We start from the raw sequence: 25020 nt of genomic DNA, 5'->3' as shown, positions 1-25020 counted from the left end.
ATATGCCCCGGCAATGAAAACATGACTCAATTAATATGAATACATGTTGTGCACCTAGATTGGGCAGATCTACCGCTACACTAGTGTCTTCCCATCTATGAGACACCTTAGAACTTGCAGTTTCTCTAGGTCATGTGATTCTGCCCCTCTTTTCTTCTTCCTCTTCCTCTATGTCCTCTCCCTCTTCCATTTTCTCTTTCTTCTCTCTCCCATCTTCCACTCCACCTTCCCTTTTATCTGCCCAATCATCAGCTCTCCTTTATTTTACAAATTAAGGTGGGAAGCAGGTTTACAGAAAATCACCTGAGTGCTGACTCATTCCTTGTTCTAAGCCACTCACAGGAGAATGGAATTAACATCAAATATAATTAGCCCCAGGGGTATCCACAACACACTGTAAAACCTTTTGATTTAGAATTTAAAAGCATGCTAACCAACCATAAAAGAGACCACATAATAAAAAAAGAGCAACAAAAAATACTTCTACAACCATTCATCATAGGCAGAAGAGCAACTGCTTGTGAAGCAAGTCCAGGGCTGACCTCTCTCCAGTCTTGTTTGTCTGGAAGAACCTCTATCTCTGACTTGTCTCTGTGACTTTTATGTAGTATAACATTTAGACTGGTACTTTACTAGTTAGTATTTTAAATATCACAGTACATACCCTTCAAGCTTGCATTATGATTGCTCAGAAATCTGCTCAAAATCTTATGGGACTTCTGCTTCAGTTTACAAACCACTTCCTTTAGTGGTTTTCAAAGTCTTTGTTCTTTTCATTTCTGCTGATTCAATTTTATTGTGCCTGGATGTGAGTGTCTTTGGTATAATCTCATATGGTGTCCTTTATAATTTTTTTGATCTCAGCCATTATTTTGTTAAATATGCTTCTTCTTCTTCTTCTTCTTCTTCTTCTTCTTCTTCTTCTTCTTCTTCTTCTTCTTCTTCTTCTTCTTCTCCTTCTCCTTCTCCTTCTCCTTCTCCTTCTCCTTCTCCTTCTCCTTCTCCTTCTCCTTCTCCTTCTCCTTCTCCTCCTCCTCCTCCTCCTCCTCCTCCTCCTCCTCCTCCTCTTCCTCCTCCTCTTCCTCCTCCTTTTCATTCTTCTTCTTTCTCTTCCTCTTTCCCCCTTCTTTCTCTCATAAAACTCTGTGTGCACTTTGGTCTTTTACAAGGAATCCTATGACTCCATATCGCCCTTAAGGTATCTTTATTTTTCATGCTTATTTTCTTTTTGCTCCTGTGACTAGAGTATTTTTAAAGACCTATCTTCTAATTAGCATTTTCTACTCAGTCTTCTCTTTTCTACTCCTTTATTAAATGGTAGTCATTATATAAAGTTTTTAGCTCTATTATTGTTGTTTGATACTTCTATTTCTATCTCTTGAAATTCTCATTTTTCACACATCATTCCTTTGATTTCATTGGTCAATTTTATGATCATAATTCTGAAACTTCTGTCATGTTCTTCATATTTCTGTACTTCATTGACCATACTGAACCTTTTTATAAGTTTGTCCTACCTTGCAGTTAGCTGGTATTTTCTATTGTCCTCGATGTTTAGCTTCTTTGCACTACTAGTAAAAGTTATATTTCCATTTTGACAGACAGTCCTCACATACTTGCATCAGTGAACCTAAGTTGTTGACTTAGGTAGGTTTTAGTCAATCCATGGAAGAATCAGAGTATGTCAAGAAGTGGCATCTCAATGCTTGGAACTACAGCCTTTGATTATGGTGTGGTCAGAGTACTGAAAATAATGGATTATATTTATATAATTTGTTTTCTCATTTTTAACAAACATTGATTTCCTAAGTTCTTTTAATTGTTGAGAAAGAAGTAGTAACATGTTGTGAAATAGATGGACTTAGAATTACATTAGAGAACTGAACCATATGAAAGGATAAAGAATAGACAGTGTTATCTAGAGGTTTTAATTTATGTAAGACTAGTGACTAAAACAGCAGTCTGCTCTTATTTTTTAGGTTTTTCTCTTTGTTTATTTTATTTCATTGCTAGAAGGTTTAAGGAAATACATGATATAGTACAACAATGTAATTAAGAATCTAAGAAAACTGGTGAACATAAAATTATGTCTAGTTGACATGACAACCAGTATCAGTTTTCTCTTATTTCCAAGCTGCCAAGCATCCTAACATGTATGATTTATAGAAGATGTTATGCTAGTCAATGAGCCAAATTTGTACTTGATTCAGCCCTGATATGAAAGTTTTAATCATATTTATAGGTCTGGGAGTTGCTTGGTGCCCACACAAATAGATATATGAAAGGTTATCCTAAGATACACCCAGACACTCTACCCTATCCTCCAGTGGATAAACAAATACTGCTCTGGAATTCACTTTTTAATCTCACATCTAACTTTTGTTCATATTTTTCAAATGACAAAATTACAGTAATAGAACAAATTAGACACAGGTGAAGACAGAAAGGGCCAGATTAGAACACACTTGAAATGCGGTTTCTAGTTGTGTCATGTGATGTAAACTCACGTGGTATTTTAATGAGGTAAGACACATGGAAGAACATGTGATGTTTGGAGAAAGTATAAGTGCGACTCAAGGGAAAGTGACAGGGTGCTTGTATAGCTAGCTTTGAAATGCTACTTTGTTGGTCTCACATCTTCAATAATCTTTACTTTGTTGAGAAGACATGGCAAAGAACTTCTCTGTCCTTTCATGCTGACATGTGCCGATTCCAGGGATGTCTGGCTGTTTCTACTGGATCAAGCAACTGTTGCTGATTTGTGTTTGATGATAATTGTGACATGGACTTTTGGGATCATGACACTCCTGAACGGGACTGGTGGTATCCTGACAAATAGACATTGGGAATCAGCCCAAACAAATACTTCTAAACAGGTCCACATCCCTTTGCACTATTTTCCATCTTTTCTCCCCTACTTTTCTACAGTGAGCTAGAACGGAGGTTGAAGAATTTGAGAACCATTATTAAAGTAGGTTTTGGAAATCTACGCCTACACATATTGCCAAAATTGGTATAAGACCACGTTTAGCAATCCAGGAAGAGAAAAAAAACAAAAAACAAAAAACAAAAAAACCAAAAACAGATTGAATCAGTCAGCTTGGAAGATTAGATTATAAAGAGATTAGAAGCTTTCAGACTTAGGTTTAAGAATGGTTAGAATAGAGAAAGAATCACTCTGGGCTCAGCCCATTTCATGTACTCTAAACTCAAAGTTTGTGTATGGCTATTATCTTATCCTTCCATCTGAAGAATTAAAAGTAAAATTTACAGTTGAATTTCTAAAGCATTTCATGATTAAAATTTATTTTTGTTTGTTTTGCTTTTGAGACAGGGTTTCTCTGTACAGCCATTGATGTCCTGGAACTCACTCTGTAGACCAGGCTGTCCTCAAACTCAGAAATCTACCTACCTCTGCCTCCCAAGTGCTTGGATTAAAGGCAAGCGACAGCACTGCCCGACTAAAAAAAAATTTTTTTTTAAATTTGAACTGGTAAAATGTCTTGGTAGGTAAAGTGTTTACTTGACAAGCACAGATCTGAGTTTAAATCCTGTGATTGCAATCTTCTTGTAACTTGATCTGGAATCAACAAAAAGATAAACTTTTTCAACTACTAGGTAAAAATGTTTGTTGGTTATCCTTCTGGCCATGAGATTTTGGAGACCCATCTTTGATGTGGGTGGCACCTTTCAGTGGCAGCTCAGATAAAATAGTCTCCAATGTCAAAGATTTTCTTTTGGCTTTCTTGCCTTTGAGCCTCTGTTTCCTCTGTTGCTATAGCTCTCCTATTGCTCTAGTCCTTCTCTTGTATTAGAACCCATGTTCTTTGGACTTTCTATGAAGAACAGACTCTCCAGGAATCTTCCAGACCCTCCATGACAGATTGATACAGTTCATTTATTGTGACATGACCATAGAAGCACTACCCAGACACCATACTTTAAACCAATCCAATAAATATATCTTTCTTCGTTCTCTCAATTTTGTCAGATTGCCAGAATCCTCACAACAACAATTGGTAGTAGTTTATGCTGTAGGCCACATCAAAGAAACAGAAAAAGGAAGATTCTTTTTTTTAATTAATAAATGTATTTATTTAAACTCCAGACTTTTTATATTAATTAATTTATTTTTTATACTCTATATTTTATTCTCCCCCCATCCACCTTCTGACTGTTCCACATCCCATACCTCCTCTGAGTATGTCCCCAAACTCCATTCACACCCACCAGACATCTAAACTCCCTGGAGACTCCAGTAGTCTCTTGAAGGTTAGGTACATTCTCTCTGACTGAATCCTGTACTGTATGTATGTTGGGGGCCTCATATCAGCTGGTGTATGCTGTCTGTTTGGTGGTCCAGTGTTTGAGAGATCTCGGTGGTCCAGATTAATTGAGATTGCTGATCCTTCTATAGGGTCAACCTCCTCCTCAGCTTCTTCCAGCTTACCCCTAATTCAACCACAGGGCTTAGCAGCTTCTGTCCATTGGTTGGGTGCAAATATCTACATCTGACTCTTTCAGCTGCTTGTTGTGTCTTTCGGAGTGCAGTCATGATAGGTCCCTTTTTGTGAACACTCCAGAGCCTCCATAATAGTGTCAGTCCTTGGGGCCTCCTCTTGAGCTGGATCCCACTTTGGGCCTGTTGCTGGATTTTCTTTTCCTCAAACTCCTCTCAATTTCCATCCCTGCAGTTCTTTCACATAGGAACAATTAATGGCTCAGAGTTTTTACCCTGGGATGGCGACCCTATCCCTCACTCTTTCTGCCAGAAGTGGGCTCTACAAATTTCCTCTTCCCAATGTAGGGCATTTCATCTAAGGTCACTCACTTTGAATCCTGAGAGTCTCTCACCTCCCATGTCTCTGGTACATTATGGAGGATTCCCTCAACCACCTACCTCCTGAGGTTGCATGTTTCCCTTCTTTTTGCTGGCCCTCAGAGATTTCAGTCCTTTTCTCCCACTCAATACCCGATCATGTTCCACTCTCACAACAACCCTCCATCCATTTCCAATGTTTGTTTTAATTACAAAGCAACTTAAATCAGTCAATAAAAACATATTCAGGGCAGGGGCGGTATTTTTATTCATTATTTCTGTACTTTAATCTTATTTACATTTCAAAATTAAAATATTTCATAGTGAGTCCCCATTATATCTCTCTTTCTTTATATTGATTACTACTGTCCAAGTTATTTTAAGTATTCATGTTGTTAAAACACACCTGTTGGTCTTCAGTTAATTACTGTAGAGATAAGCCCAGGTATCACAAATATTTTAAATAATTTTTGAAATCAATATAAAAAGTAATAATTGCACAAAATATTCTGAGATGTTCTTATAAACTGATGGAAGATAAAAGAAGTTATATCATAATGCAAATAAACATAGAAAATTACCATGTTACTCTACTTATTTTTGAAATAGTTTTAAAAGCAAAGGGCAAACAAAGGAAGTGAGCTTTAGAAACAGCACAGTAATCAAGCTCCTATTCGGTTGAATATCACATAGACAATACATATCTGTATTGTTTAAATTTGTCCCTGATTTATATTTATGAACTTTTCTTCAGCACTGTATTCTTATTCAGCCAAAATCTGAGCCTATCAAGAATTTCTCAATCTTTTGGAGATTTTGCTCAACTGGTAGAAGGAATACCTGGGTTTACTTTTTAAAAGCATGTATACATGAGCATAAGCACACACATGTGTGCACACAAAAACACACATACATAATTTCTAGAAAAATACAAAAATATTAGAAAGCATTTCAAAGTACATTCACACATAGTGAGAGAACTTTCAATTTTAGAATAATCAATAGGTTAAGAAAATGAAGATAACTAACAATTAAATAAAAACTTGATGGTGGTCTATTTTTAAAAATAGTTTCTATACTATTTTCCTAATTTATCAACATCGATGTGATGAAATTAATTTTAATGTAGTTAAATGTCATATACTTAAAAATTCTGAAAATTAAATATATTCTCCTGGCCCTATGGGCTTCTCTCCTTTCACCCCAACCTAATCCTGCCTCCCTTTCCCTCTTACACTCCCCTCTCCACCTCAGATCTCTCCCCTTCTAAGTGGGATTAAAGCACACTCTCTTGGGCCTTACATCTTGTTAAATTTCTTAGGATATTTGGGGTGTTTCATGGATATTCTCTATTTTTTGCCTAATATCCACATATCAGTGACTATGTACCATATGTGCTCTTTTGGGCCTGAATTACCTCAGCCAGGATGATATTTTCTATTTAGACTCAGTTGCATGCAAATTTCATGGTGTCCTCATTTTTAATACCTGAATAGTATTTCATTGTATAACTGAAGCATATTTTCTGTATCCATTCTTCTGTTCAGGGACATCTAGATTTTTTCCAGATTCTGGCTATTACAAGTAAGTCTATTATGAACTTAGTGGAGCACATGTCCTTGTGCTATGGTGGAGTATTTTGTGGGTATATGTCCAGAAGCAATATAGCTGGGTCTTCAAGTAGATCTATTTTTGATGTTTCTGAGGAAATACCAGATTGATTTTCAGAGTGCATGTACTAGTTTGCAGCCCCACCAGCTATGGAGGAGTGTTTCCCTTTCTCCACATCCTTGCCAGCATCTGCTGTCACTTGAGTTTTTTTTATTTTAGTTAATCTGATTAGTTTAAGGTACAATCTTGGGGTCATTTAGCTTTGCATTTCTCCAATGACTAAGGATGTTGAATATTTATTTATGTGCTTCTTGGCCATTTGAGATTCTTCTGTAGAGAATTCACTGTGTAGCTCTTTACATCATGCTTTAATTGGGTTATTTGGTTTTTTGGAGTCTGACTTTATAAATTTTGAATTTTAGCCTTCTATCAGATGTAGGATTAGTGAAAATCTTTTCCCAGGTTGCAGTTTTTGTCCTATTGATAGTGCCTTTTGCCTCACAGAAGCTTTTCAGTTTCAAGACATCCCACTTGTCAGTTATTGAACTTGGTGCCATAGCTATTGGTATTCCTTGAGTGGAGAGTGGGGGGAATTTCTAGAAAGTCCCAGAGACCTGGGATAGGGGAGGCTCACCAGACTAGGTTTGGGTGACCTTAGTAGATAGGCCCCCATTGGGGGGATCCAGACAACAACCAACTTTAAAAAAACTTTCAGCCCAATATTTCTCCTGTCTAAAATAAATGCAAGAACAAAAATCCATCCTATGTGTAGACACCAAACCCTAACACAGTTTCTGATGCTATGTCGTGCTTGAAGACATGAACCTAACATGGCTGTCCTCTGACAAGCTCTTCGAAGCAGCTGACTGAGACAGGTGTAGATATATTCACAGCCAAGCATTGGACAGAGGTCAGGTTCAGGACCCTTATAGAAGAGTTATGGGAAAGATTGAAGGGACTAAAGGGGATGGCAACCCCATAGGAAAACTAACAGTGTCAACTAACCTGACTGAGACTGAGCCACCAACCAAAAAGCATACATGGGTAGGTCCGAGGCTACCAGCACACATGTAGCAGATGATTGCCTTGTCTGGACTCAGTGGGAGAAGATGTGCCTGATCCTGTAGCGACTTGATGCCCCAATGTAATGGGGGATACCTAGGGTGAGGGGGCAACCTTGTAGATGTGAAAGGAAGGGAGGATGGGAGGAAGAACTCTTTAAGCAGGGTCCAGGAGGAGGGACAACATTTGGAATGTAAAATGTAAATAAATATAATAATTAAAAGAAAACAAAAAAAAACCCAAAATTATCTGGACTATTAAAAAACAAAAACATTAAGTATATATATACACATGTATATATATAATGTTATATTTATTTTCTATATTTGGCATGTAGAAAAAATCTTGTTGTATTTTAAGGTGTTATATGCAAGAAGAAACAAGATCAAAATCCAGGCATTTTAAACACATAAGTCTATGGAAGGAAAGTATAATCATTTCCAACTCCAGTGTTCATACTCACACTACTAATGAACGTTAAAATTTGTTTAAAACTTGGCAGTGTATTGTCTACTTTGAATTCTTTTAAAGATAAAAGAAAGGTATCTTGTCCTCATGAACCTTCAATTCTCAACCCAATAAATAATGATGAAATTAGCATCAGAAAAGAAATAAATACTCCAAATATTGAAACATGTAAAAATCTGTACAATGAAACCAAAGAGGTAGTTTCTGAAGTACAATATCAATTATGTCACAATAAATATGGGCTTAAATATTCACAAGTAGTCAAATGGGGAAAAGTAGTGAGTGAATTATGTAGTTAAGGGTGCCACTCTAGTGAAGTTCACAGCTTGCATTTTTCTTGCTATGAAATAATTTGAATAAAAGGATGAAGGAAAAGAAAGTGGAATTATTGGAGAAATGTTAAAAGACAATTGTAAGTGTGCACAATCATGCACTTATATAACTTGAACATGAGTCTCCACGGAACATTAGTTGGATAATGAATAAGAAGAGTTCTCAGTTTGTTCCATTAGGTTTCAATAAATGAAATGGATAAAGTTTATTTGTTTGCAGAAACTAGGGTTCTCTAGGAAGAATATTGTTGTATATGTTAACTGGTTTATATTTACTGATAAGATCCTAGACACCTGAAAGTCCTGTTGGGCATAGTCATAAATATTTTAAATTCCCAGATCAAGGTCATATTGACCCAGCACCTCATCTCAACTCATAAACTCAAAAAATCTTGCAATATCATTACATCACTGTTAGAATTCTTTTTTTTTTTTTTTTAGGTATTTTCCTCGTTTACATTTTCAATGCTATCCCAAAGGTCCCCCATACCCACCCCCCCAATCCCCTACCCACCCACTGCCCCTTTTTGGCCCTGGTGTTCCCCTGTACTGGGGCATATAAAGTTTGCAAGTCCAATGGGCCTCTCTTTGCAGTGATGACTGACTAGGCCATCTTTTGATACATATGCAGCTAAAGACAAGAGCTCCCGGGTACTGGTTAGTTCATATTGTTGTTCCACCTATAGAATTCTTTTAGTTATTCTAAATTTTAGTTATACAGATCTACATTTATATTTCATTTACAGAAATTTAAATTATATATATTCATATACTCTACTTGAATATTTTGATTGAAAATTAATTGGTTTTTATTTTTAGGTTAAGAGAAAATTTTATTTTGAAAATAAAATTTGGAGAAAAAAGAAATTATTTTTAAACTACTAACCACTTTTCAGATTTGTATATGAATTAGACAATATCTCAGTATATTTAAAATTCTTAAAAACCTAGAAGCTGGAATAAACATAAAAGTATGACATTTTTCTTTAAAGCATTTCAGCAGTATATTTATAGCAATTATAAGGTATTTTGTTTTGGAAAAGAAATCATTATATCAGTGTGCTAACTAATTTTAAGTCAACTTGGTACAAGCTGGAGTCATTTTGGAAGCAGGAACTGCAATTGAAAAAATTTCTCTCCCATATTGACTTGTTGGAAAGTCTCTGGTGCCTTCTCTTTGTTGATGCTTACATAGATGTTCACTTTGGGTAGTTCTGGGAGCTATAAAAAAGTAGGATAAACAAGACAGCAAGCAGCACTCCACCATGGCCCCTGTCTCAGTTCTTGCCTCCAGTTTCCTGCACTGGGTTCTTGCCTAGTTTCCCCAGATGATGAACCTATAAGCAGTTAGTTGAAGAAACTCTTTCTTTCCAGGTTACTTTGGTCAACATGTTTTGCTACAGCAATAGAATTCCTGAATAAGACAGTTAATTTTTCATAAATATATGACCAGAAAAAATATTTTTAAGAAGTGTGTGTGTGTGTGTGTGTGTGTGTGTGTGTGTGTGAATGAATCTGTGAATCAGATGAAATAAGACTGACACAGAACTTTGGTAATAAAAACATAAAGTCTTAGGCTTATCTAAGGAAACAAATTCTCATTGAAAGTGCTCTTCAGTTTCCGTGACACTTGCATAAGTCTAACATTAGTTGTCTATATCTCCAAACAAAGAACTGCAAAGAGTGCTAAAAGCATGATTGTTAATCCAATGTACCTGGCTTAAGGGCATCTCTGCCTTTGTGATGCTTTGGCCTACCACTGAAGTTCATTGTGAGCACATAGTAATTCCCCTTTGATTAATCTGTCACCTCCTGTCAGAGACCATCCCGTGAGAAAGTGAGCCCTTCACAATCTCCCTAGCAGGCCAAATGGCCTTGTACTGAGAGCTGGTTGTCACCCCCCTTTCCTCCCTATTCCTTTCCTGGCACCTGAGGCTGTAAAAGCTAAATTATAGTCCCCTCTTCCCTATCTCTTCCTGAGTTCCCATGACATCCAAGGACATGAGTTACGCCTGAGCCCAGCCTGACCCCCAAGGCTGTCGAGGAGGATCAATGTTCCAGAGATAAGATCCAGAGTGCCCGCTGCCTGGCACCTGACTTCGGCCCCCATGTCAGCAGATGCCCACTTCTTTGTTCTTTGTATAATTCTCCCTAGACCCCTCCCATATTCCCCACGATGTATGCTTTAAAAAGAAGGCACCTCAGCCTAATAAACGAGACCTTGATAGGTTCAATCTACTTGGTCCTCCGACTCTCTTTCTTTTATTCCCATTTCCTTCCAGGTTTGCGGTCCCCCTCGCACCCACGAATAACTGAATCCCGTGGGAGGGGATAAGTGGCGCCCGACGTGAGGGCGAGGTCCGGATCGTAATTCCTAATCAGTGGAGGTTCCAGAGAAGTTCGTCGCGACCCCAAGAATTTAAAAGTAGTGAAGGACACCTTCCGCTGCTCACGGAAGAGCGAGAAGTCCTTGGTGAGTTGAGTCATCTCCACTTCAGGTTATGGGACATAAGCTATCTAAAGAGGCAGCCTTCATCAAAGGTTTAAAGATAGCTCTCAGAGAAAGAAGAGTACGAGTTAAAAAAAAAAAAAGATTAAATAGACTTTTTATTTTCATAGACCAGGTATGTCCATGGTTTATTATAGATGAAGCAGAGATACGTTGTAAAAAATGGTGAAAGGTAGGTAGAGATTTAAATGATAAACTAGCTAATGAGGGTCCCGATGTGGTCCCTGCAACTGTCTTTTCTGTCCCGATGCAGTCCCTACAACTGTTTTTTCTTATTGAAAAGTAACTATCAAAAGCAGCCATTGTACCTCCTCTCCCTTCTCTGGAAGTATTCCCAGAAGAAGGAGATAAGGAAGTAGACTCTGAACATGAGAGAAAGAAAATAAGTTTTAGAAAAGCAGTTATCCCCTGTTTGAGATCTTTTAGCAAAAAAGAGAAAAAATTAAAATAAGCTACTTCAGAGCTCTCCTAGAGACAGAGGGAAAGCAGGAGACGTCCCGTTTTCTCTCTGCCTCTTATAGAGATATTCTTAGCTCTGGTTAAAATATCTGTGTCCCTTTGAGACACCAAGTTCTATTCCCTGTCTGTCTATTGTCTGTTTTTGATGCATCAAAACAAATTGTCCATATGTCTGTCATGTTTGTTTGTTTAAATGATTATTGTTCTGTGTTTCATGTTGAAAAATATAAATGGTTAAAACTTGTTTAAAAAGCAGTTTCAAAATTACACAGCACAAGTTGATAAGTTAGCTACACTGTGGCTGGGAGCCAAGTACAGCTGAAAAAGCCTTGCTGAGGGCCTGATTGCAAACGGAGCTCTTAAAGGGGCAGGCAGCCTTTTGCTTGTAACAGAAAGTTAGCTTAAAATTGGGAACTCAAGGTTAGAATCTTTCTAAACAACTTGAACAAACACAAGAAAACAGGTCTTTAAGGATACTTCTACATAGAGATAGTCTTTGAGACAAGACTCTGGCAGAGTGTTTAGATTAAAAAAGGTTTGCATTTGGGTTAAGGCTGAGCTCGGAGGGGAGCAGCCTCAGCGCGGCTTGTATGGCACTTCTTAGAGCCTTATTACAGACCTAGCCAGATGTTGTTCTAAACATACCATCATATAAAGTAAAATTGATAATCATTATCCTAATATAGTTTAAAAAATTATTTCATGCATGCTTGTATATCTTCTAAAATTCATGCATGCATGCATCCCATTTACTGTGTTTAAAAAATAGCCTTTATATAAGAGAAAAGTATATGTGATTTAAATCACATGATTATTCTTTTGAGTTTCCTCCTGTTTCAGCACAAATAATTAAATTGTGTGCTAAAGATGGTGTTTAAAAATGTTGAACAGTCAAACTTTAAGTTGTATATTAATAGTCAATATTAATTCTCTAGCTTGCAATTGCTTATGCAACTTATAAGAAAAAAATACTGTTCCTTTAAGAAGACTGTTTTTAGACAGTTAAGAAATTATCCTAGGTTGCCTGGAAAAGACCCCCAGGATTTGCTTTTGTGTTATAGAGGTTTACATAAAGCTTTAACTGATAAGGATTACAGATAGCTCCTGAAAAGATACAAACTCAGGATCCTTATAATTATTTGGGTTTTAGACTTACTGATCAAACTGGTTTTCCCTAGAAGATAGTTATTTACAGAGACAACTTAAAGACTTTCTCTTATTTCTGATTAATAAATATATAAATTATATACACGTGACTATAATAACTTTTCAAACATTCTAGTTACAATCTCTCTTCAAGAGAAACAATTGAAAGTGTAATTAGTCACTGTCCATGTTATATTAAAACCTACTATAACAGTCCAGTATTTAAGTGGTTTTGTCAAAAATGTTTTAATTCTCAAAGACAAGGTATTATAAAACTTTAAAACTCTATCTTCTTAAAAACAAAAAAGGGGAAAAATTATACCCCCTGTACATTATTTAAATCATACTTTTATTGTTAAGAGTTTTAAATTTTAGATGACTAAGAACTTAATAAATGCCTCATAATATCTTAAAACTAGACATAATCATGTCTAGGTGAGATGAAAAGGACCCACTCATTGACACATGGCATGAGCCTAAACAGAAGGTTATTATGGGGAAAAGGGGGCGGTGTTTCTGTTTTATCCACAGAATGCTGCAAAAGCATGCTAGCTTCCAGTATGATTCGTGTGACAGACTGACCTGTGAGTTCATGAGTGCCCTGGCAGTGATGACAAGAAAGCTGTGTTGAGTGCACAGAAAAAGAAGAATCAGAGAGAGCAGACACTTACAAACAAGATGAAGAAACTTCCTATCTTCGCCATGGGCTACAACAATGAGAGCCGACCTAGTGTCCACTTGAGGACAACTATAAATGATGACCCGTGGGGCAGAGAGACTGCTACAGTGTATTTAACAAGATTTCATCAGAGACACTGTTTTTGGCCATTCAGGCCAACTCCCCTATAGCTGTAAAAGCTTTTGTACCTTACCTATATGCTATATTGTTAGATAATTTTAAGAGTTAAGATCACCAATCTTGACAAGTCTTTTCATATTCATTGTAATTGTTGTCAATTAACTAATCCTGTGGATCCTAATTTAGATAAGGAATTTGCTGTTATGATTTTGTTAAAGAGACCTCCTTATGTTTTGCTGCCTGTTAAAATTAAGAAATGATCCTTAGTTTAAAAAATTCAGAAATACAAACTTAGAAAAGGTCAAATGAGCAATTTTTAGATTTACTGCTTTAGTTGCAATTTTAATTTCAATATCTACCACAGCTTTGGATCAACAGCTGCATACTGATCATTTTGTTTATGATATGCATATGTATATTAGCAACTTATTGTAGATAAAAAATTAGAGGCAAAGGTTAATGTCTTAGAAGTAGTGGTCTCAACAATAAAACAGGATATAACATATTAAGGCTACAAAGACAGAAATTTCAGGTATTAGAAGAATGTTGTCTTTACTCTGACAAGACTGGCTTAGTTCAAGATAACATAGACAAAGTTAGAGCTAGTTTAGAAGAGAGAAAACAACAGAGAAAAACAAGAATTTTGGTATAAAAATTGGTTTTCTACTTCTCCTTGGGTCACTACCTTGCTTCCCACACTCTTGAGACCTTTCTTGGGTATTCTACTGCTTTTGTCTTTTGGCCCCTGGGCCTTTAAAAGATTAACCAGTTTTGTTAAGTCACAGATTGAAGCTGCTTTAAGTAAGCTGGTTGCAGTCCACTACCATCAGCTGGATGTCCGGGACTCAGACGAAGAAGATCCTCCTCCCACTGAGACAGAAACAGCGACTCCTCTCCAATTTTCCACCCTTGCTGCTATAGCAGAGTCCCCTTGGTTCCTTAGGTTTTGGAGACAATAGGGACAAAGAAGGGTGACCTCCAGCTCCTATTATAGCTTGAGAGCCACAAATTGTGGTGTTACAATTGGCATAATTCCTACAGAGGCCTTACTGAGTTTGAGGTTGATAATTCTCCTACGAGAGCTGCACAAAACTCAGAATTGTGCATGCTGGTTCGTAATAAATACGAATCCAGTATGGGCCCAGCATGGGTGCAAACTAAGTATTGCAGGGGAAGGTCCAAATAGACCATTTCTGAGTTCCCTGAGAGACAAACCCGGTTAGGAAGAGGTTGGTATCTAATTTCAGTTACAATTAATAATTTTTTCAAAGGCTCTGCCTCACCTCCCCAAAAGATACCAAGAGCCACAAGTGTGGGTCTGTGACAGCACCCACGGGAGGAATCGGGTCAATGTCCCCCCAGCCATGGTAATGCCCGCTCATCTAAAAATGAAAAGATTATTTGATCACCTCAGTTAAGTGTGGCCTTATTTAATTTAATTCAGAAGGGGGAGATGTCAGAGACCATCCCGTGAGAAAGTGAGCCCTTCACAATCTCCCTAGCAGGCCAAATGGCCTTGTACTGAGAGCTGGTTGTCACCCCCCTTTCCTCCCTATTCCTTTCCTGGCACCTGAGGCTGTAAAAGCTAAATTATAGTCCCCTCTTCCCTATCTCTTCCTGAGTTCCCATGACATCCAAGGACATGAGTTACGCCTGAGCCCAGCCTGACCCCCAAGGCTGTCGAGGAGGATCAATGTTCCAGAGATAAGATCCAGAGTGCCCGCTGCCTGGCACCTGACTTCGGCCCCCATGTCAGCAGATGCCCACTTCTTTGTTCTTTGTATAATTCTCCCTAGACCCCTCCCATATTCCCCACGATGTATGCTTTAAAAAGAAGGCACCTCAGCCTAATAAACGAGACCTTGATAGGTTCAATCTACTTGGTCCTCCGACTCTCTTTTATTCCCATTTCCTTCCAGGTTTGCGGTCCCCCTCGCACCCACGAATAACTGAATCCCGTGGGAGGGGATAACCTCCAAGGCAATGGCATGATTAAACTGGAGGAGTCTGAGTAGCCACAGTAATGTGGTAATTAATAGACCCATGGATGGAATGAGGTTTTACTCTGGGTTAGGCCCACAGTTGTGTGGGAAGTTCCACATCTGTCTACAGCTTCGTTGGAGGCTATAGACCCTGAGCCAGAACTAGATATGACTCAGGTAAGGACTACATTTCTATTGGGTGGGGGTTGGGGATCACAGATCACAGGAAAAGCTAGATACCAAGACAGAGGATTCGAACTGACACAGAATAATACTTGAACCATAGGGAAAGATTTAAGTTACAGCATCTGGCCTTAAATACTAGTTTTACAGTTGAGATGGCACCTTAGTCCTGCTTTGACTTAGTCTTGTCCTAAACACTGCAAACACTGCCTCTGAATTTAAAAGGAGGATTTGGCATTGAAAATATGAAAATACAGAAGAAGGAACAAAAACCTCAACCAGTAAACTAACCCTGGTTGTAAAATCCCAGTGGAAAAAAATTGGAAGATCAAAAATAACATGATTTTCAAACAAACTACTAGTTGTATGGCTCCTAGTGATGATTTGGAATAAGTTCCATACACAGGATTGGGAGGGCCAGGAGTGTTTGTAGATGCTTCTATTCTAAGCACTGAGGAGGCTGAGGAAGGTCGTTCAAGAAGACCCTGGTCTTAAAAGCTACAAGAGGGAACACTAAAATCATTGATAAAGGCAGAGCCATCCAAATTACTTGATTATTTAAAAGATAAATGGATAATGAACATATGGTACATATGCCCTATTAAATACTACTCAGATTTAAAGAAACATAAAATTGTCAGGTAAGTGGATAAAGCTGGGAAATATACTGAGCAAGGAAGTAACTGTCCCCAAAAGACAAAAGATATTTTGTCTTATGCAAATTCTAATTTCAATCCTGTGTTTTGTGTATTGACTTAGAGCATGAGTGGAAGCCAGGAAGTATAAAGTATTCACTGTTTGTTTCTTTCTTTCTTTGCTTGTTTGTTTTGGTGATAGGTCACATTAAGGGAAAGGTGATAGTATATTACATGTGAAATGAACTTAGAAAGCTGAAATCCTCTGTGTAGAAAAAGAAAGGCATGAGAATAAGGGGAAAGGAAGGGCCTGGAGAAGGTGCAATCTGAGCAAAGGGTGTATGAAAAGTTATACAGAAAACTCTTATCTCACAACCAAGTTAAAAACATTAGTTGGAATAAAAACAAAATATATGTTAAAGGAAGAAAGGAGAGAGAATCTTAGGGGTTAGATTAGACATTAATTGAGGATGGATAGACATGTGAATAGTGGGTGTGTTTGCCAATCTAAAGCTGTATATAAAAGCTTTATATAAGCCCACTAGTTGATAAGCTAATTTTGAAACACAACTTCAAAGATAAAGACTAAAGTTTAAGCTGGAATACCTGATATAGATAGACAAGGTCATTTTCAGAATACATGAGTTATTAAGTGATACTGTACAGGATATCTCCCTGTGAGTTATTTATTAAATAGATTCCAGAGTTTTAAAAAGCACCCTGGGCTGTTGCCTTGGTTACAGTCCATAATGACATGGCAAAGCCCTATTGTTGAAGATACTATATGCTGGTTACAGCACATACAAAAACTAATCTCAAACCAACTAGGAAATTCCTCCTTGTTGGCTAGCTTTCCTAGTGCTTGAAGGTGCTATACAGTCAGCTGAAAGAGAAAGAAAACAAATGATCTTATGCAGACCTGGACAATGCATGTTGCAATACAGAAAAGTCAGAAAACTGCCATCCAATTTCTGGTGAGATTGTAGGCCTGCCCCAAAAGGAGGGAATTTTATATCTGGCCCTTTAATCCTGGCTAAATCCTATAGCTGAGAAGTTCACAGGTCAAGGGTGAAACCTGATATAATTTCGGTTAAATAGTCATAATGTCAAAGAGGTTTCTAGATACATATTTATATTTGTAACCATAAATATACATTCCTCTCACCATTGTTCCGAGAAGCTTCTCTGTGCTGTGTATAGAAGTTAATAGAAAGATACATAACTGTTCAAAGTTTAGAAGCAAAGAATAAATGCTACACCCTAAAGCGGGCATCTATATCAAATTCTTCCCAGACAAGGCTCAGAGATCATCACTGAATAGGATACAGACAGAGTTGGACCATGTGGAGAGTGCTCTAAAATGGTACCATCTGAAATATAATATCACTCAGCTGTGGTTATCAGCAAATTATCAAGTCATCATGGATGTGATAGATCATCTCCAGGTGGTATTCTGTACTGAACTATTGGCAGTGGATAGTTAATGGGCATATGAGAACAAGTTTTCTTTGGGGACTTGCTTACTGGTTGCTTACCCATGCTCCAGTGGCTAAACCTATACTCATATACACATGGGCCCCACTAATTGGAATTAGTGGATTGTTTTTAAAGACATGGGTTGGAGGGAAGCATAATAATAGGGAAATAGGAGGGAATAAATGGAGAAATGGGGACAATGTGATCATATTTCATTGAATGCATATATGAAACTCTAAAGAATAAAGATGAAAAGTAACATGCAACTGCTGGAGGAATGAGGTAGCAATGGGAAATTCATAACAATCCACACAAGGCCCTTGTGTTTAATGGTTTTATCATGGTAAAGAGACATAAATGTTCACTTGAACCGGTTAGTATTTATTTTTTTTATAAATTGTAAACAGGATACCAATCTTACCATGATGCACCTCCTCTGTGAATACATGCTATTAGAAACTGAGGTAACCCCTTCCTGTCTTAGCAGGAGCCCTGAGCAGACCTTGAGGGCAAACTCCACAGCCAGTCCCACAACACCCAGAGGAAGATCTATTCCCGGATGCTCCAACACTCCCAGGATCAGAGGAAGTCCAACAACACCCAGAGGAAACACCACTCCCAAGCACTCTAACAATCCCAGGATCATAGGATCAGAGGTGCCCCGAGCAAGCATTGGGCACTAACTCCAAAGCCAGTCCCACAAAACCCAGAAAAAGCTCCCCTCCCAGGCTGTCTAACACACCCAGGACCACAGGATTATAGGATTCCAGGGGCTTGGTCACAACAGGATCTCAGAGCCCCAGAGGCAACTTGAGTCCCAGGAGCTCTAAATCACCCAGGATCTCAGGATCACAGGATCCCCAAATCACAGCATCACAGAGAGGGCTGAACTCTGAGGAGTTCTGACACAACCAGGATCACAGGAAGGACAGTTCCCAGTCAGATATAGGGAGGGCAGGTAGTACTAGAGATAATCAAATGGCAGGAGGCAATCATAAGAGCATGTGCAACAGAAACCAAGGTTACTTGGCATCATCGGAACCCAATCCTCCCAATATAACAAGTCCTGGATTCAACATCACACTGGAAAAACAAGATTTGTATCTAAAATCACTTCTCATGATGGTTATAGAGTACTAGAGTACTTCAAGAAGGTCATAAATAACTCCCTTAAAGAAATACAGGAGAGCACAGGTAAACAGTTAGAAACCCTTAAAGAGATAAAAACAAAACAACAACAACAACAACAAAAACCCTTAAAGATTTATAGGAAAACACAATCAAATAGGCAAAGGAGATGAACAAAACCATCCAAGATCTAAGAATGGAAATAGAAACAATAAATACATCACAAAAGGAGACAACCCTGGAGTTAGAAAAATTAGGAAAGAGATCAGGAGTCACCAGAAGAATACAAAACATAGAAGAGAGAATCTAAGGTACAGAAGATACCATAGAAAACATTTACACTACAGCCAAAGAAAACGCAAAAAGCACAGAGCTCCTAATGCAAAACATCCAGGAAACCTGGGGCACAATGAGAAGAAGAAACCTAAGGACAATAGGTGTAGAGCATGAAGATTCCCAACTTAAAGGGCCAAGAAATACTTTCAAGAAAATTATTAAAGAAAACTTCCCTAACCTAAAGAAAGAGATGCCCATGAACATACAAGAAGCCTACAGAACTCCAAATAGACTGGACCAGAAAAGAAATTCCTCCTGTCACATAATAATCAAAACACCAAATGCAAAAACAAAGAAAGAATTTTAAAAGCACTGAGGAAAAAGGTCAAGTAACATATAAAGGTAGTCCTTTCAGAATTACACAAGACTACTCCCCAGAGTCTATGAATGCTAGAAGATCCTAGGCAGATGTCATACAGAACCTAAGAGAATACAAATGGCAGCCCAGGCTACTATAACAAGTAAAACTCTCAATTACAGTAGAAAGAGATATTCCATGTCAAAACAAAATTAACACAATATCTTTCCATAAACCCAGCCATACAAAGGATAATAGATGGAAAACACCAAAACAAGGAGAGAACCTACACACTAGAAAAAGGAAGAAAGTAATCTTTCAACAATCCCAAAAGAAGATAGCCACACAAACATGATTCCACCTCTAACATCAAATATAACAGGAAGTAACACTCAATTTTCCTTAATATTTCTTAACATCAATGGACTCAATTACCCCCAAGATAGACTGACAGACTCAATACGTCAACAGGATCCAGTATTTTGCTGCATACAGGAAACATACCTCAGTAACAAAGGCAGAAACTACCTCAGAATAAAAGGCTGGAAAACAAATTTCCAAGCAAATGGTCTCAAGAAGCAAGCTGGAGTAGCCATTGTAATATTGAATAAAATCAACTTTCAACCAAAAGTATTCAAAAAAGATAAGGAAGAACACTTCATTCAAGTCAAAGAAAAAAATCTAACAACATGAACTGTCAATTCTGTGCATCTATGCTCCAAATACAAGGACACCCACATTTATAAAAGAAACTTAACTAAACCTGAAAGCACACATCACACCCCACACAATAATAATTGGAGACTTCAACACCCCACTCTCAGCAATATACAGATCATAGAACCATAAATTAAACAGAGACACAGTGAAACTAACAGAAGTTATGAACCAAATGCATCTAACAGATATTTATAGAACATTTCATTCTAAAGCAAAAGAATAAACCTTCTTTTCAGCACCTCATGGTACCTTCTCCAAAACTGACCATATAATTAATTGGTCACAAAACAGGCCTCGACAGATACAAGAAGATTGAAATAATCCCATGCACCCTATCAGATCACCATGGACTGAGGCTGGTCTTAAATACCAACAAAAACAGTGGAAAGCACACATATACATGGAAGCTAACAATACTCTACTCAAGGATAACTTGATAAAGGAAGAAATAAAGAAAGAAATTGAAGGCTTTTTGAATTCAATTAAAATGAGGACACATTATACCAAAACTTACAGGACACAATGAAAGCGGTGCTAAGAGGAAAACTCATAGCTCTAAGTGCCCTGGTAAAGAAACTGAAGAAAGCTTACACTAGCAGCTTGACAGCACACCTGAAAGCTCTAGAACAAAAGGAAGCACATTCACCCAAGAGGAGTAGACGGCAGGAAATAAACTAAATCAGGGCTGAAATCAACCAAAGAGAAACACAAAGAACTATACAAAGAATTAACAAAACCAGGAACTGGTTCTTTGAGAAAATTAACATGATAGATAAACCTTTAGCCAGACTAACCAGAGGACACAGAGAGAGTATTCAAATTAATAAAATGAAAAATTAAAAGGGAGATATAACAAGTAATATATCTTAAAATAATAATTCTGTTTGTTGAATACTAACAGTTGAAAATATTAAAATCAAATTCTACAAGTATGGAAATATTATTGATAATTTTTCTCGTGCTTGAAATTAGCATTTTGTTAACATTTAACTTCAAAGAGTTTTGACTATTTTGAAATATTTAAAATATACTTACTGATAAAATAATTTCTCTCCAAGAAATGCTGATTATTTCTTTTAAGTAAATTGATTATTAGACAATGTACACAGATATATAATGTGTTTTTAATACTCTCACTATGTCAGGTGGTATCATATAAGGGCTTTTGAATATATTTCTTAATGATTCAATAAAGACAAAAAGAAAAAAGGGAGAAAAAGAACCTGAGGTAAGAAGATCCAGCCTAAAGACTTTAGTCAACATTCTTGAGCCAGAATGGATAAAGCTGGTCTCACCAGCATTTATTATAGACTTTCTTTGAATAGTTTTTTTTTTCTTGGAAGAAATAATGTATGTATGTCTATGTGAGTCATTGGATTACAAGATTTAGAATGTTTGTTCATTTTAGCCAAGAAGGTACCTTATTTGTGTGCAAAACTATATATAGCAACAAGTTAATCAGACCTCAGCACTGATTTCCAGGAGATTGATTCAGAACACAAGAGAGAGCATTGTTCTTGTTTATTATCATTATTATTATTATTATTATTATTATTATATTTTCTTTATTTGCATTTCAAATGTTATCCTATCTCCTCATTTCCCCTCCAAAAACCACTTATGCCATCCATCCTCCACCTGCTCACCAACCGACCCACTCCCACTTCCCTGTTCCCCACTCCCATTCCCCTACTCTGGGGCATCAAACCTTCACAAGACCAAGGGCCTCTCCTCCCTTTGATGTCCGACAAGGCCATCCTCTGCTACATATGCGACTAGAGCCATGGGTCCCTCCGTGTGTACTCTTTGGTTGGTGGTTTAGTCCCTGGGAGCTCTGAGGATACTGTTTCTTTTTTTTTTTTTTCATATTGTTGTTCCTCCTATGGGGCTCCAAACTTCTTTAGGTCCCTGGGTCCTTTCTCTAGCTCATCCATTGGGGACCTTGTGCTCAGTCTTATGGTTGGCTGAGAGCATCTACCTCTGAATTTGTTAGGTAATGGCAGAGCCTCTCAGGAGACAGCTATAGAGATAACTTAGCAGATAAAGGTTAGACTCACAACCAAAAATACAAGAAAGCATTGTTCTTAAATGCAGAGACATCTGAGATTTCACTCAGAGGATGGAGCAGATTATAAAACTAGCAATAAGTAAGAACTAGCAGATCATGACTTCTGGCTCAATTTTTGTAGCAGAACAAAATTTAAAACTTCTATGTAGGTCTAGAAAAAACTTTTGGTGAATAAGAGTATTTAGTACTCTTCCCATGAACTCATGTTCAGTTCTCAGCATGACATGATGGCACATGATCCTGATTAACAATTCCATGGTTTCTGACACTCTCTCCTTAGCTCTGTACATATGTTCCTACAAACATATGGTACACAAGCATACATGCAGGCAAAATTTTCATATATATAAAATAAACACAAAATGTTCCTGTGTTTATTCTTCTAATTTGATATAGTGAATCCACAATCTCTAAGTTTCTAATAAAAGTAATATGTTATATAATACATGTTCATTATAATGATCATTAAGGGTCTGCTTGCTATTATTAAATATTAACCATAACATTACTCTCATTCACGTTAACAACACCCATTCCACTTAATCTGAAGCAGGAAAAATCTATATTTTTCCAATAGTTCAATAATGCTATGACAAAATTTTAAAATTAAAAATATCCGTACTCTATTGTGCTTTATTTTCTTTATTCCCAATTTCTTAATTTTTGTTCTACCTTTAAGTAGCACAGATATGCAGGATAATATTTTCTAGTTCTATCAGTTTGCCTGCAAAACTCAGGATGTCCTCATTCTTAATAGCTGAGTACTATTCCATTGTGTAAATGAGCCAAACTTTCTGTATTCATTCTCCTGCCATGGGGTATACAGGTTCTTTCCAGCTTCTGGCTATCACACATAAGGCTGCTATGAACAGAGGGGAACATGTGCCCTGTTACATAATGGGACATTTTTTAGTATATTCCCAGAAGGGGTATTGCTGAGTCTTCAGGTAGATCTATTTTCAATTTTCTGAGCAACCTCCAGATTGACTTCCAAAGAGGTTGTACCAGTTCGCAATCCTACAAGCAATGGAGGAGTGTTTCTCATTCTCCACATCCTTGTCAATATGTGTTGCTACCTGAGGTTTTGATCTTAGCCATTTTGTTTGGTGTACGGTGGAATCTCAGGATTGTTTGATTTGCATTTCTCTGATCACTAAGGACTTTGTACATTTCTTTAGGTGCTTCTGAGCCATTCAAGATTCCTCTGTTCTGAATTTGTGGTTTAGTTCTATATTCCCTTTTTTGATTAGGTAGTTTAGGTTTTTTGGTAGTTAGCTTCTTGAGTTATTTGTAAATTTTGGATATTATCCCTCTATCAGGTGTGGGATTAGCGAAGATTTTTTTCCCAAAATGTAGGTTGCCAATTTGTCTTGATTATGCCCTTTTCCTTACAGAAGCTTTCCAGTTTTATGATGTCAATTATTATGAGATCAATTATTATGAGGTCAATTATTTATGGGATCAATTGTTGATCTAAGCGCATGAGCCATGATAGTTCTGTATAGGAAATAACCAAGAACTCAAAAAAATCAACAAGCTGAAGGAACCAAGTAAGGACTCTTCAGTCCCACTTGGGAGGGAAAAGAAAGCAATCACAAGTTGGGAGTGACCTGTCAGGGAAAATGAATGAGGGAGTGGGGAATAGGAGAATCTGATCTGATATTGGGTGAGGGAAAAGGACTGAAGCCCCGAGGACCAGCAGAAAGAAGGGAAACAGGCAATCTCTGAAGGTAGTAGGTTGGGGGGACCGTGCAGAATGCACCAGAGACCTGGGAGGTGAGAGAAGTTAGATAAAATGTCTGACAGTAGGGAGAGAGAATTTATAGAGCCCACCTCCAGCAGAAAGACAGAGCCTCAAGTGAGAGAAGGGTTTGCCATCCCAGAGTCAAAACTCTGACCTACAATTGTTGCCATTTGAAAGAACTACAGGGATGGAAATGGAGAGGAGTCTAAAGAAAAGAAGGACCAGGGACAGGCCCAAAGTGGAATCCAACTCAAGGAGAGGTCCCAAGGTCTGACACTATTACTGAGGCTATGGAACATTCACAAAAAGGGGCCTACTACCGTGACTGCAATCTGAAAGACTCAACAAGCAGATGAAAGAATCAGATACAGATATTTGCATACAACAAATGGACAGAAGCTGCTGGCCCCTGTGGTTGAATTAGGGAAAGGCTGTAAGAAGTTGAAGAGGGTGACCCTGTGGGAGAACCAGCACTCTCAATTAACTAGGACCCCCGAGATCTCTCAAACACTGGACCACCAACCAGGCAGGATACACCATCTGATTTGAGGACCCTAACATATATACAGCAGAGGACTACTGGGTCTAGACTCAGTCAGAGAAGATGCATCTAACCCTTGAGAGACTTGTGGACCCAGGGAATGTGGAGGTTTTGTGGGGTTGGGGTGTGTGGACATCCTCTTGGGACAGAGGGGTGAGGACGATGTATGGGATGTGGAACAGTAAGAGGGTAGACAGGGGAAGGAATAAAATGTGGAGTGTGAATAAATAAATAAATAAATAAATAAATAAATAAATAAATAAATAAATAAAGTAGCACAGACACAGTATTTTAAAGTTATTGTATATCTTTTAAATATTAATGGTAGAAAAATTAAACAGATTATAAGCATTTATTTTGTATTTCACAATGGAAGGTAACCTCTATAAAGAAGAAAACATTATTTTAGTCACTTGTTCTGTTTACATCTTCATGTCTGTCACTCTTAATATTAAAATGTATTTAACACAAGAATCATGCAACAAGCATTCCTGTAAAAGAAGAGGAATTATACAAAATAACTCCTGGTGGACTTGTTTTTACCAGGTTCAGTGAAATGGATAGGCATAGAGAAGTCTGATGGAGAAAGAAGCTATGACCTAATGATAACAACTGTCAGGTATCAACAACTGTTTGTTTATATTTTTCTGTGGCCTTTTATCTTCAGGTATAAGGATGCCCTATTCTGGATATAAGGAGGCAAC

Source organism: Mus musculus, chromosome 3 (genome assembly GCF_000001635.26).
Source record: "Mus musculus strain C57BL/6J chromosome 3, GRCm38.p6 C57BL/6J".
NCBI classification, from domain to species: Eukaryota; Metazoa; Chordata; class Mammalia; order Rodentia; family Muridae; genus Mus; species Mus musculus.
Note: the sequence above shows the minus strand (reverse complement) of the source record.